Source organism: Vombatus ursinus, unplaced genomic scaffold (genome assembly GCF_900497805.2).
Source record: "Vombatus ursinus unplaced genomic scaffold, bare-nosed wombat genome assembly UNPS02012264.1, whole genome shotgun sequence".
NCBI classification, from domain to species: domain Eukaryota; kingdom Metazoa; phylum Chordata; class Mammalia; order Diprotodontia; family Vombatidae; genus Vombatus; species Vombatus ursinus.
Genome location: NW_020952042.1, coordinates 1,081 through 12,279, shown reverse-complemented (window position 1 = coordinate 12,279; position 11,199 = coordinate 1,081). Strand labels below are relative to the sequence as shown.

Genomic DNA, 11,199 nt, shown 5'->3' with positions numbered 1-11,199 from the left:
TGTTCACCTAAATGAATGTATTTCTTATGGTGGGGTTTTAGGCATCAGTGGGGGAGATCTTGATTGCCTTTCTGGCACTCCTGAAATTAAATCCTACAACTGACTACCTATTCTACTTACCCAGAAAAATCAGAATTTAAGGGGTATCTTTCTGCATCTGGGAAAAGTTGTTTTGCTGTGAAGTTTAGGCAAAAATATGAATAGCTCTGACCCTGGGTCATCCAGTGGCTTTTTAACAGAACAGAGCAAGGAAACAGGGGAGAAGGGATAGCAGGACAGCCCAACTCAGAGTGTGAATGAAAAGCCAAAAACAGATCATCATAGACTCACAGAATGTTCTAGTTAGAAGGGACCTTAGAGTATGCCTTTCTGAGTCCTTCAGAAAACAGACTCCTTCAGGCATGGAACTCAATGTTCAAAGGGACTTTTGTGAAACTAGTTGGCCACAGAAAAGAGAAAGACTTTCTGGACCTTCTCTGCTTCCATCCCAAAGTCAACGGCTCCACGTAATGTTTAACAATTAACCCTCCAACACTTTTAAATTTAATCTGAAATAATTGACATTTTCTCCATTGCTTTCTTAAGTCTGGACAATGAACAATATCATAATTAAGACCTGAATTGTAGCATCAGCTGATCTCTGAATTGTAAAATGATCACACTGAAAATTTAACAATCTGCTCTTGCTAGCCAGTACGAGCTGGCTCCAATACACCCTTGCATGTATCCCACAAACCCCCGTACGTACGTGTGGTAAGATCTGATCCTCTAAAATCACATCTGGGACTCTACCTCCTTCCCTTACTGAATATTAGCTCAAGGTTCTAGAAGTCCTTGGGGAAAAATAGATTTCTGAGCTTGCTTCAGGTATCATTCAGAGGTCCATATATCAATTACCTGGGAAGAATACATTATTCACAAAGACTAATACACACTAAGGTTGTCATGGCACAGCCACAGGTTAAGCAAGACCTCAGTCCCAAAGAAGTGAAACTGAAGACTTTATATGTACTATAATCAGAAAATCCAAGTTCAAAATTTCCATTATTCCATTTGGAGTATGGAGAAGAATCTCCCCCCTCCCCAACATCCTTACCTCCAGAACACTCTGTCTTTGTATTTAATTTAGTCTCAACAATGGCTGAAATTTTAGAAAGAGTACAGTAAACTACAGAACTACCAGGTGGCAGAAATACTCGAGATCTACAGTATAAAAAATGTGGCAAGATTACATTGTAAATATCACAATTGCAAAATAAAGTGAAGTCATCCACAATCCTTTCTAGCCTATTAACATTCAATATCTTCAACCAAAAAGTAATAGAAGTTTAAAAAAATACCACAGAGGCCCAGGGTGGGTATCCTGTTATGTTATCTCTGGACTTAACCCACCATCCTCCTAGTCAGATAATAAGTTAGTATAAATAGTAAGCCGAGGGCCATAGCAGAACATGCGTGTATGTGGTGGAGGGGGGGCGGAAGGGCAGGGGGGTTGGAGGCTCCACCATGCTGGTCAAATGGGAGGATGGCTAGTGGGTTCCTCTTCCTCTTTTCTGCCTTTTCCCTTCTCATACAAAGCTCTCTTCCATGTTTGCACACAGAAGGAAGGAGTCCACCAGTCGAGGCTTGACAAGTTGTTGGAAGTCAGTGTCCTGGAGGCCTTCTGGGCAGACCGCTGCCAGGGTGCGTAAGGCAGCCTTACAGAAAAGAAAAGAAAAAAATTCAAGGTTGATGAGAGAGACATATGGTAGGAACCAGCTAACTGTCCATTCTGATGGGTTATTTCTTGTGATTGCCATAAGCATCCCAGATTCCTGGGTTATCTCAGCTAGAAGGGACCTTGGTTTCCATTTAATTCAATTCAACAAGTGCTTATTGTATACCTACTGTGTGCCAGACCCTGGACTAAGTACTGGGAATATAAAGGACAAAAAACAAAAAAATCCCTATTCTGAAGGAATTTATATTGCACTAGGGGAAACTACTTGTATAAAAATAAGTAAAAACAAGATACATACAAAGGAAATACAAAATTGGCAGGGCAGCTAGGTAGCGAGGTGGATAGAGTGCCAGACCTGGAGTCAGGAAGATATCTTGAATTGAAATCTGGCCTCAAACACTTACTAGATGTGTGACCTTGGGCAAGTCACTTAATCCTTTTTGTCTCATTTTCCTCATCTGTAAAATTTGCTGGAGAAGGAAGTAGCAAACCACTTCAGTACCTTTGCAAAGATTGGGGTTCACAAAGAATTGGACATGACTGGAAACAACTACAGAACAACAAAATAAAAACAAAATTATTTCAGTGGGATGGAGAGCACTCGTGAGAAAGAAATCAGGAAAGACCTTTAGGAGAGAGCACCTGAACTGTGATTCAAAGAAAATTAGAGATTCTGTGAGGCAGAGGCAAGAAGAAAGAGCCTTCCAGGAGGGGGGCACAGCCTGTGCAAAGGCATGGAGATGAGAGATGAGATGTCATGTGTGGGGAACAGGAAATAGGTCGGTCCAGCTGGTATACAGTGTATATCATGGAGAGATACATCTGAATAGTTTGGAAAGTCAAGTTAGAGCTGGATTCTGGAGGGCTTTAAAAGCCAGACAAATGACTTTGTATTTCATTTTAGCAATAAGGAGGGGCCGCAGTTTCCTTAGCAGAGGAGTGACGTGGTCAGCCCTGGCACTGTGGAAAGAACGCTGGTCGTGGAGTCAAGAGACCTGGCTTGGAGTCCTGATTCTAACACCAACTATATGGGAAACCTTGGGTGAAGTATTTCATCTCACCGGGCTTCAGTTTGCTCCTCTATAAGATGGGGATAAGAATACTTTTGTCCCCAGCACTTTATACAGTGTCTGGGACACAGTAAATACTGATTGATTGATTGGTTGGTTGGATGGGTGGATGGATGGATTACTTTTATCATCTACCACACAGAATTATTTTAAGGAAGGTATTTTATAAACCTTACAAGGTTGCATCCATATGAGTTATTATCTATCCCCTGGTTGAATTTTTGCCCATCCTTTAAGGCTCAAATCAAGAGCACCTCCTCCGTGAAGCATTCCTTGATTCCTATAGATAGTTATGACCCCAAGCGAAACACAGTATTCAGTTTTGAACCTCTCTTAATGAACTCAGCCTGTAACACTCTGTGCGTTATAGGTGCATGTGTGTTATTTCCCTACTTGGCTAGGAACTCCATGTATATTCTCAAATCTAGCTCAGTGTTTTAACCCTGTTAGGGAGCAGTTAATAAATGTTTGATGACTGCAGTGTTTTCACTAAAGGAAACTGAGGCAGGAGGAAAGGGGCCAAAATGGTCATTGAGGAGAATAGCTGGAGAAACGCCGGGCAGGTGCCTGGGGCAGGCCTCTTCCATAGCCCAAGTCAGACAGGCAGTCTCTTGGTGGACACACATGCTGAGAAAGCAGGCTCACCGGGCCATAGGAAAGCAAAGCCCTTGATGCTCACGATGACCCTGGGGGAGTCTGAAAGGCAGCCTGGCAGGGCGGGGCGGGGGAGGGGGATGCCATGAACGTGGAATCAGCAGGCCTGGGTCTGCATCTCAGAGCTGCCCCCTGTGTGGCAGAAACCAAGTCCCTTCACATCTCTGAGTCTCAGTTTACTCATCTGGAAAATAGGGACAATTATCTTCTCTTGGCCTACCATCACCTCTCAAACATACACTAGTACAGCCTGGTAAACATTTACAAAGCATCCAGGCGGCCACAGAAGAGGACCGTGCAAGGTAGGAGGTGATGGGGGCAAAGGAGAGATCCTGGCAAAGTGCTCTGGGGGTGCAAGGGTACCTTCTAGGCACGGAGGATGGCCTGATGAATGAGGAGAAGCCAACAGTCCAGTTTGGCTCAAAGGTGGATAAACGGGTCATTAATAGCAATAGCATCTTAAAGTTTGCAAAACATTTTTTGCTATCTCATTTGACCTTCACAATGACCTTTTAAGGTTATTGTTATTCCCGTTTTACAGATGAGAAAACAGAAAGGTAAGCCGTTTGCCCAAGATCACATAACTGAGGCTGGATTTGAATTCAGGTCTTCCTAACTCCAAGTAGGTCAAAACCAGACTGTGGAAGGTCCCCCAGATTCCTAGAATATAATATAGCTGTTGTACTTATGCTGTCATAGGACCGTGTACTTAGAGCTAGAAGGACCCTTAGAGACCGTTAACTCTAAATGCCTCATTTTACAGATGAGGAAATGGGCACAGAGACATCTAGTGATCTGTCCAAGGCTACCCAGCTAGTAAGTATCTGAAATAGAGGTTGAACCCAGGTCTTTCAAGTTTAATGCTCTATCTACTACAAGGTAGAGAAAAGATGGTACCCCTAAGAATGGGGAGAATCAATGGAACCAAGCGCCAGGGTTTTCTAATGGGAGAAATTTCCCTCTTCTCTCCCTTACCAAAAAAGAAAAAAAAACCACCACCAGTACCAACCACCCTGTGCCCCTGAGTAGTGGTAGCAAAGAGAAGAGCTGGATTCTTCAGACAAAAGTATACATCTGGTACTATAGCCCTACTGGAGGGAGACAGATAGAGACAGAGACAGAGACAGGGAGACAAAGAGACAGAGACAGAGAGACAAAGAGACAGAGACAGAGGGAGGGAGGGAGGGAGGGGGAGAGAGAGAGAGAGAGAGAGAGAGAGAGAGAGAGAGAGAGCAGCCCTGGGGATCCAGAGCCTTCAACTCAAGTGGGTGGAGAAAGCACCCCCCAATCCAATCTCAAACCTAGCCTCAAAGCTAGCTAAAACCCCTTCCCCCTCATGCCCAGCTACTTGACATTCAAGAGAGTTTCTCTTCTGACGTCTGAAGAGCTGAAAGGATGTCACTGATGGCTCTGATTCTAGGGCTGAAAATACCGAGGTATCGAGCTGGAGAATCAACCACCCAGGGCAGTCTTTATTAAGAAAAATCAATCCAGTCTGCACAAGGCGACCTTACTTAGCCCAGCTAAGGGAGATGATATTTGAAAACTCCAAAGATAAATTTCAAAAAGGAAAAACAGAGGAAAGGATTTAGTAAGCAAGACAGAGTCCCTGGCTGAGCCAAGTCAGGGGTTAAGCCTGTTGCCATCTTGTCTCCCAGCTGTGCCTTACCGATGGGGAAGTCTGAGCCCCTTCCCTGGTCAAACCACCCACCATTCAGTCATCCTCTCAACAACACTGACTAAGGCCCCACAACAGCAAGCCTCTGTTCCAGGTACTGAGTGGGGAAGGGGATGAGGGTGAGAAAGACTCATTCCCTCCAAAGAGAAATAATACTGCATTTCCTCGCCTTCTTGACAGAGGCTATAGTTATGGGACCAGAGTTAGGGAATACTTCATACAATTTGAGATTTGTTTAATGCATTGGTTAATTTTTATTTTTGCTTATAAGGGATGGCTCTCCAGGAAGAAGAAGGGAGAATGTTGGAAAATAATGATGAAGCAAAAACAAAAGATGTCAATGTTTTTAAAGACTCAATCCTTGGCCTAAAACATCCAAGGTATTAGGCAATAGGGTTCCAACAAAATCAATCAATACATATTTATTAGCAATTCAGAAGACAGGGTAGAACAGCAAAGAAGAAAGACACCCCAGTCCCCTACCAACAACACCATCATGGGTAGGAGAAAGGTAGATGAGTATGAGACAGGGAGGGTTAATTTGAAAGCCCACTGATTGGGTTGAAAGGGTAGACAAAGCTAGGTTTGGTAAGCACTATAGAGATAGATTTAAAGAGACACTCACCAAGTCAAGCCAAGATGCGAATGCTAGTAGGGAAGGTTAGCTATAGAGCACAGAGTTGAGACCCAGTAAAAAGGGAGCCATGATGAAATTATTTCTACAAGAGTGGGCCTGACTCAGTCTTTAGGTTGTTTGGGGGATGAAAAGGGCCTTTGAACAAGGTAACTTCAAAAGATTTGACAGCCACCATCTCAACTCAGGCCTTCATTTCCTCTCTCCCAGACTCCTTCAATCCATCAATCACATAGCAAGCCTTTATTAAGTGCCTACTGTATGCCAGGCACTGTGCTAGATGCTGGAGATACAAGGATAACGATGAAATAGTCCTTCCCTACCTTCAGGAAGCTTACATTCTATTGAGGGAATATGCCAAATGCCATGAGAGGAGGAGACATACACAGTGCTACTTGGGTTCTGCTACTTGGCCCCTTCCCACCAAAATATCCACAGTAACTCTCTTTGTAGTAGCAAAGAAGTAGAAACAAAGCCAATGCCCGCTGACTAGGTAAGGGCTGAACAAACAGTGATACATAGATGTGATAAACTACTACTGTATTATATGAAATGATAATTAAGAACTTGGAGAAATATAGAAAGATAATATGCACAATGACACGACAGAATAAAGGGAAGGAAACTGAACTCTAATTAGTTGTAATGACCAAGATTGTCTTTGGAAAAGAGAGGGGAAAGTGTATCTCCCTTCCTTCTCTTTTTTTTCTTTTTCCTTTTTTTTTTTTTGGCTAGGCAATGAGATTAAGTGACTTACCCAAGGTCACACAGCTAGTAAGTGTTATGTGTCTGAGGCCAGATTTGAACTCAGGTCCTCCTGTCCCTCCCTTCTTTATGGAGGTGAAAAAGCATGAGTATGGAATATCATCTACTCTATCAGACTCAGCTCAATTTTTTTTGAGCTGAGTTTTTTGCTTAACTATTTTTTTCCTCTTTTTTTTATATTCTTTGTCACAAGGCATGATCCTCCGGGTAAGAAAAGGGTGATGGGGAGGAAATTGTATACTTAAAAATGAAAGTGATATAAAAACAAAACTGAAACTAAAAATTTTGTCCAAAAGGAGCATGAATTTGGCAACGTATGCAGACTGGGTTGGAAGAGGGAACACTGGAGCAGAGATGCTGGCTCCTTCTCTTGACTGGACCAGCCCTCATCTTTCCTCTTGCTGGCTCCAGGCAGCTCAGAAGTGCTTTGCCTGGTGGGGTCATTGACCAGGGGACCCTGAAAGGAAGGAGCCCCAGAGCTTATGGTGAACACGTCTCTGAGAGGCAAGAAATCAAACCCCGCCCCAAGAGCAAGCTACCCCAGGGGCCTCACTCCCCAGACGCAGCTAGCTGGGAGGCTCTCGCACGCAGGACAGAGGGAGAAAGGACAAACCTTCTGGGCCTCAGTGAACATGGATCAGATCACTAAAATGTCCAGAATCTCAGAATGTCAGAACTAGGAAGTAACTAGATCAAGCGTCTCCTTTGAGCATTGAGGAAGCAGAACCAGGGAAGGGCTAGGGCTAATATTAGCTGATATTTACCCAGAACTTTAAGGCTTGCAAGGTATTTCTTGAACATTGTCTCATGTGATTTTCACAACAACCCTATGACGCAGGTGTTAGTATCATCCTCATTTTATAGATGAGAAAACTGAGGCTGGGGGCAAGTCAAGTTATACACCGAGGGTCACGTAGGTAGTAAATGTATGAGTCAGAATCTGAACTCAGGTCTTCGCAATTCCCCATCCACTCCCTATCCCTGGGGCCTCTGAGCTAGACCCAGACCCACTAAGTCCCAGTTTGAAAGCCCTACTGTATATAGGAAGGGATTGTTGTTGTTGTTTTCTTTCATTCTCAAAGAGGACCATGACATCAGGACTTGAAAGTGAATTGGATTTAAGCAAGGCACGGATGGGCAAAGTGGCCAGCCTTACTTTCTCTTTCTGAGCCATCTGGGTCCAGTAATAAGATATAGATCAGGACCCTGGAGATGGCCCTGGATGCAGTGGGAGACCTTGGCCTTTTTAAGCTAAGGTCTTTCCTAGGTCTCAGTTTGTCCGAAGCAAAGCCCATTCAGTGATTAAGATTAGGTGAGAAATAAGGCAGAGAATGGCCTTCTTCACCTAGTCAAAAAAAAATCAATCAGGGAGGGGTGCATAGGATTAGAAGGAACTTTAAAGGCCATCCAGGCAAACCCTTGAGTTTTCCAGGTGAGGGATGCTGGGTAGCGGACTGGCCCAAGGTGCAGCTTCTGAGCAGCAGGGGAGGCTGGGAACTCACCAGGCATGCTACGAGCACCGAGTCACTATTATTCCTCTCAGCTGGGACCCAGCAAAGCTCCGTGAGACGAGGCATGCCTGCAATCACAAGACACCTGTGAAGCCCAAAACCCGTTCTCCCACTGACGTCTCAAGCTCCTCCAGAAGGAGCCGGGCCTTCCGTGAGCTGACCTGGTGAATGAGCAGTGGTCAGCCTCACGTCCTGAGCTGCAAGTGTCCCCCGTGCCCTCCCCCAGAACCTCCAACCAGGTGCATATACAATCACGGACCCATACAGTGTCAAAGATGGAAGGAGGTACCTTAAAAACCATCTAATTTTATACTATGTTATGGAAACGCTTGTTTTATTCCACAAATTAAAAAGAAAATAAATTTAAAATTTTTAAATAGAAGAAACTATCTAATCCATGGAGTTCTTCATGAAGGATAAACAAGTTTGTTTTTTGGTTTTTGTTTAATATTTTGATAACTGCATTTCCCATATAATTGATTTCTCTTGTAATCCTAGGTATTTTATTTTATGCATTGAAAAACACGATTCTGAGAAGGGGACCACAGGCTTCATGAGACGCTGCCCAAGGGGCCCCATGACCCAAAAAGGCTAAGGTCCTGGATCCGGTCCCACCCTCCTCATTTGACAGTTGACTAGACTTGGGGTCACATAAGCTAGATTCTTCTCCCACGCTTGGCCATTGACCCTCCTGGTGATTGTCATCAAGTCACTTTCTCCCCCTCATGTCCCTTTCCTCAGCTGTCAAGGGAAGGGGTTAGAACAGCTGATCTCTGAGGGCCCTTTGTCCTATGACAGATGACAAAACAAAAATTTAGAGAGGGGAAAGGAACTTTCCTACAGCCACATAACTATAAGAGACTGACTTGGGATTCAAACCCAAATCTTCCGACTAATGATGTTACTAATAATAATTATTAGTATTATTGTAGCTAACATCTATATAGCACCTACCATGTTCCCAGGCACTGTGCTACAGACTTTACAAATATTATCACATTTAATCCTCACAACAACTTTGGAAAGTAGGTACTATTATTATCCCCATTTTGCAAATGAGGAAACTGAAGCAAACAGAGGTTAAGTGACTTGCCCAGGGTCACACAGCTAGTAAGCACCTGAGCCTGGATTTGAACACAGATCTTCCTAACTCTAGACCTGGAGATTTATCCACTGCACCACCTGACTGTCCAAATGACTACTTACTTACAAAGTCAATGCTGTTTCCCCTGTATCAACTAATGAAATTACAAGAAACACATCAGAATTGTAAACTCTTAGATGGATACTTAGGGATCATCCACTCCAATCATTGCATTTTACAAATCGGGGATACTGAGGCCCAGAAAGGAGAAGAGATTCGCCCAAGGTCACACAGCAAACAAGTAACCAAGAAAGGAGCAGAACCCAGGCCTCCAGCTTGCAGCCCAGGAATTCTTCTTCCTCTCTACCACATTATCCCCTAGTCCTTGAGTACACAAGGACATATTTTCCCGTAAACGTACAGTGCTCTGTACATAGTAAATGGCTGTTGGATGGATGAGATGGACGAATGTTGAACAATCGACAATTTGTCACTGAGTCTTTCAATTCACGGGGATGCCACTCCCTCCACTTGAAAGAGAAGTCATACCCAAGTAAGAGTTTCATGAAAGTCCAAATCCTGTACGTGAGATGGTTCACCATTTCCTGATTAAACTTGCAGCAGGAGGGGTGGAGGTTATTCTGAGAAAGGACTTTCTAACACAAACACATCAACATCCATTAACCTAAGCTATTTATGGAAAATCGGGAGTTTGAGGAGGAGAGTTCAGGGAAGGAGAGGTGCTCTGATTTACTGTGATTCTGCCTATAAACACCTCAGAGCTTTACTCAGGCTGGAAAAGAATCCTCTTTGGAAGGGAAAGATTCCTAACACATAACCCCAAGGACTGAGCCTCAAGTCAATCCTTATAGAATGTGGAAATTTTGGGGGATACAATAGAGATGGTTAATGTGGTGGCTAGGTAGTGCAGTGGATAGAGTCACAGGCCTGGAGTCAGGAAGACTCATCTTCCTGAGTTCACATCTGGCCTCAGACACTTACTAGCTGTGTGACCCCAAGCAAGTCACTTTTCCTTGTTTGCCTCAGTTTCTTCATCTGTCAAATGAGCTGTAGAAGGAAAAGGCAACACACTCCAGGTTCTTTGCCAAGACGACCCCAAATGGGGTCATGGATAGTCAGACACTACTGAAAAATGACTGAACAACAAAGCATGATATAGTGTGAAAAGCTTGGGGTTGGACATCCAGAGATCTGGGTCCTGATACCAAACTTGTCGCTAGCTCATTATGTGACTTTAGACTCTCTTTGGGCCATAGTAGCACCATCTATAAAATGAGAAGGCTAGTTCTACGTTCCTTCCAGTTCTAAGATTCTAGGATCCTGTAATCCTCAGTCCCTGCCACTAGGGCTAGTCCAGGACCAGACCCCTAAGTGGACAAAATGCGTGACTGTGAGGCCATAAGCATCCCCTGTCCCAGCCTTGAAAGGAAAAACACGAAAATCTTCCCTCTCTACAGCCTCAGACTTTTAGAACTTATCCACTTTGAACCACCCACCCAACCGACTGACAGACTTGTAGCTTACAAACCCCTCAACTTACACCCAAGCCGTATGGCTTCTCGGGCCACCTCTGGGTCCCGGCTGAGGCGAGTAAGCGTCACGGCGGCTTTCTGCTGGACTCTCTCGCAGGCAGCCACCTCAGCTGGGCTCCCGGACAGCGGCTTCTCAGACAGCATCCCCATGAGGAGCTGCAGCCCTAGGGGGGAAGCAGGGACAGAGTTGAGACAGAGCCCAGGAGCCAACCCTTTTGCACAGGATGAGGTCAAGTGGAACCACCATTCATTCCTTTTTCACTCAGAAACCAGCTGGTTGCATCTGGTCACATCTCTTGACAAGAGCTATGGGTGGGGAGAACCAGGCTCCTTTCTAGGAAAAACAACACGTCTTCCTCTTAGGTGCAATAGTAAAAGCCCTGCCTTGAATAAGAGCATTTACTGCCTGGGCATAATCTCCCCAGGCCTCAGTTTCCTATTGTGTAAAATAAATGGGTTGAACAAGATGGATTCCAAGGTCCTTTCCAAAGCTGTGATCCCTATTTTCCCTCTTCCACTCAACCTTTGCC

At 44.4% G+C, this 11,199-nt stretch overlaps 1 long non-coding RNA gene across 1 annotated transcript; it reads right to left on the bottom strand.

The window, feature by feature from the left end:
* Nucleotides 1-1,103: 1,103 nt before the first annotated feature.
* Nucleotides 1,104-10,774, bottom strand: LOC114039739. The gene is made up of 3 exons (XR_003568696.1): nt 10,678-10,774; nt 8,024-8,100; nt 1,104-1,697 (listed from the first exon to the last, which is right to left on the bottom strand). It is a non-coding gene; the product is annotated as an uncharacterized LOC114039739 (long non-coding RNA).
* Between the last annotated feature and the right edge of the window lie 425 nt (nt 10,775-11,199).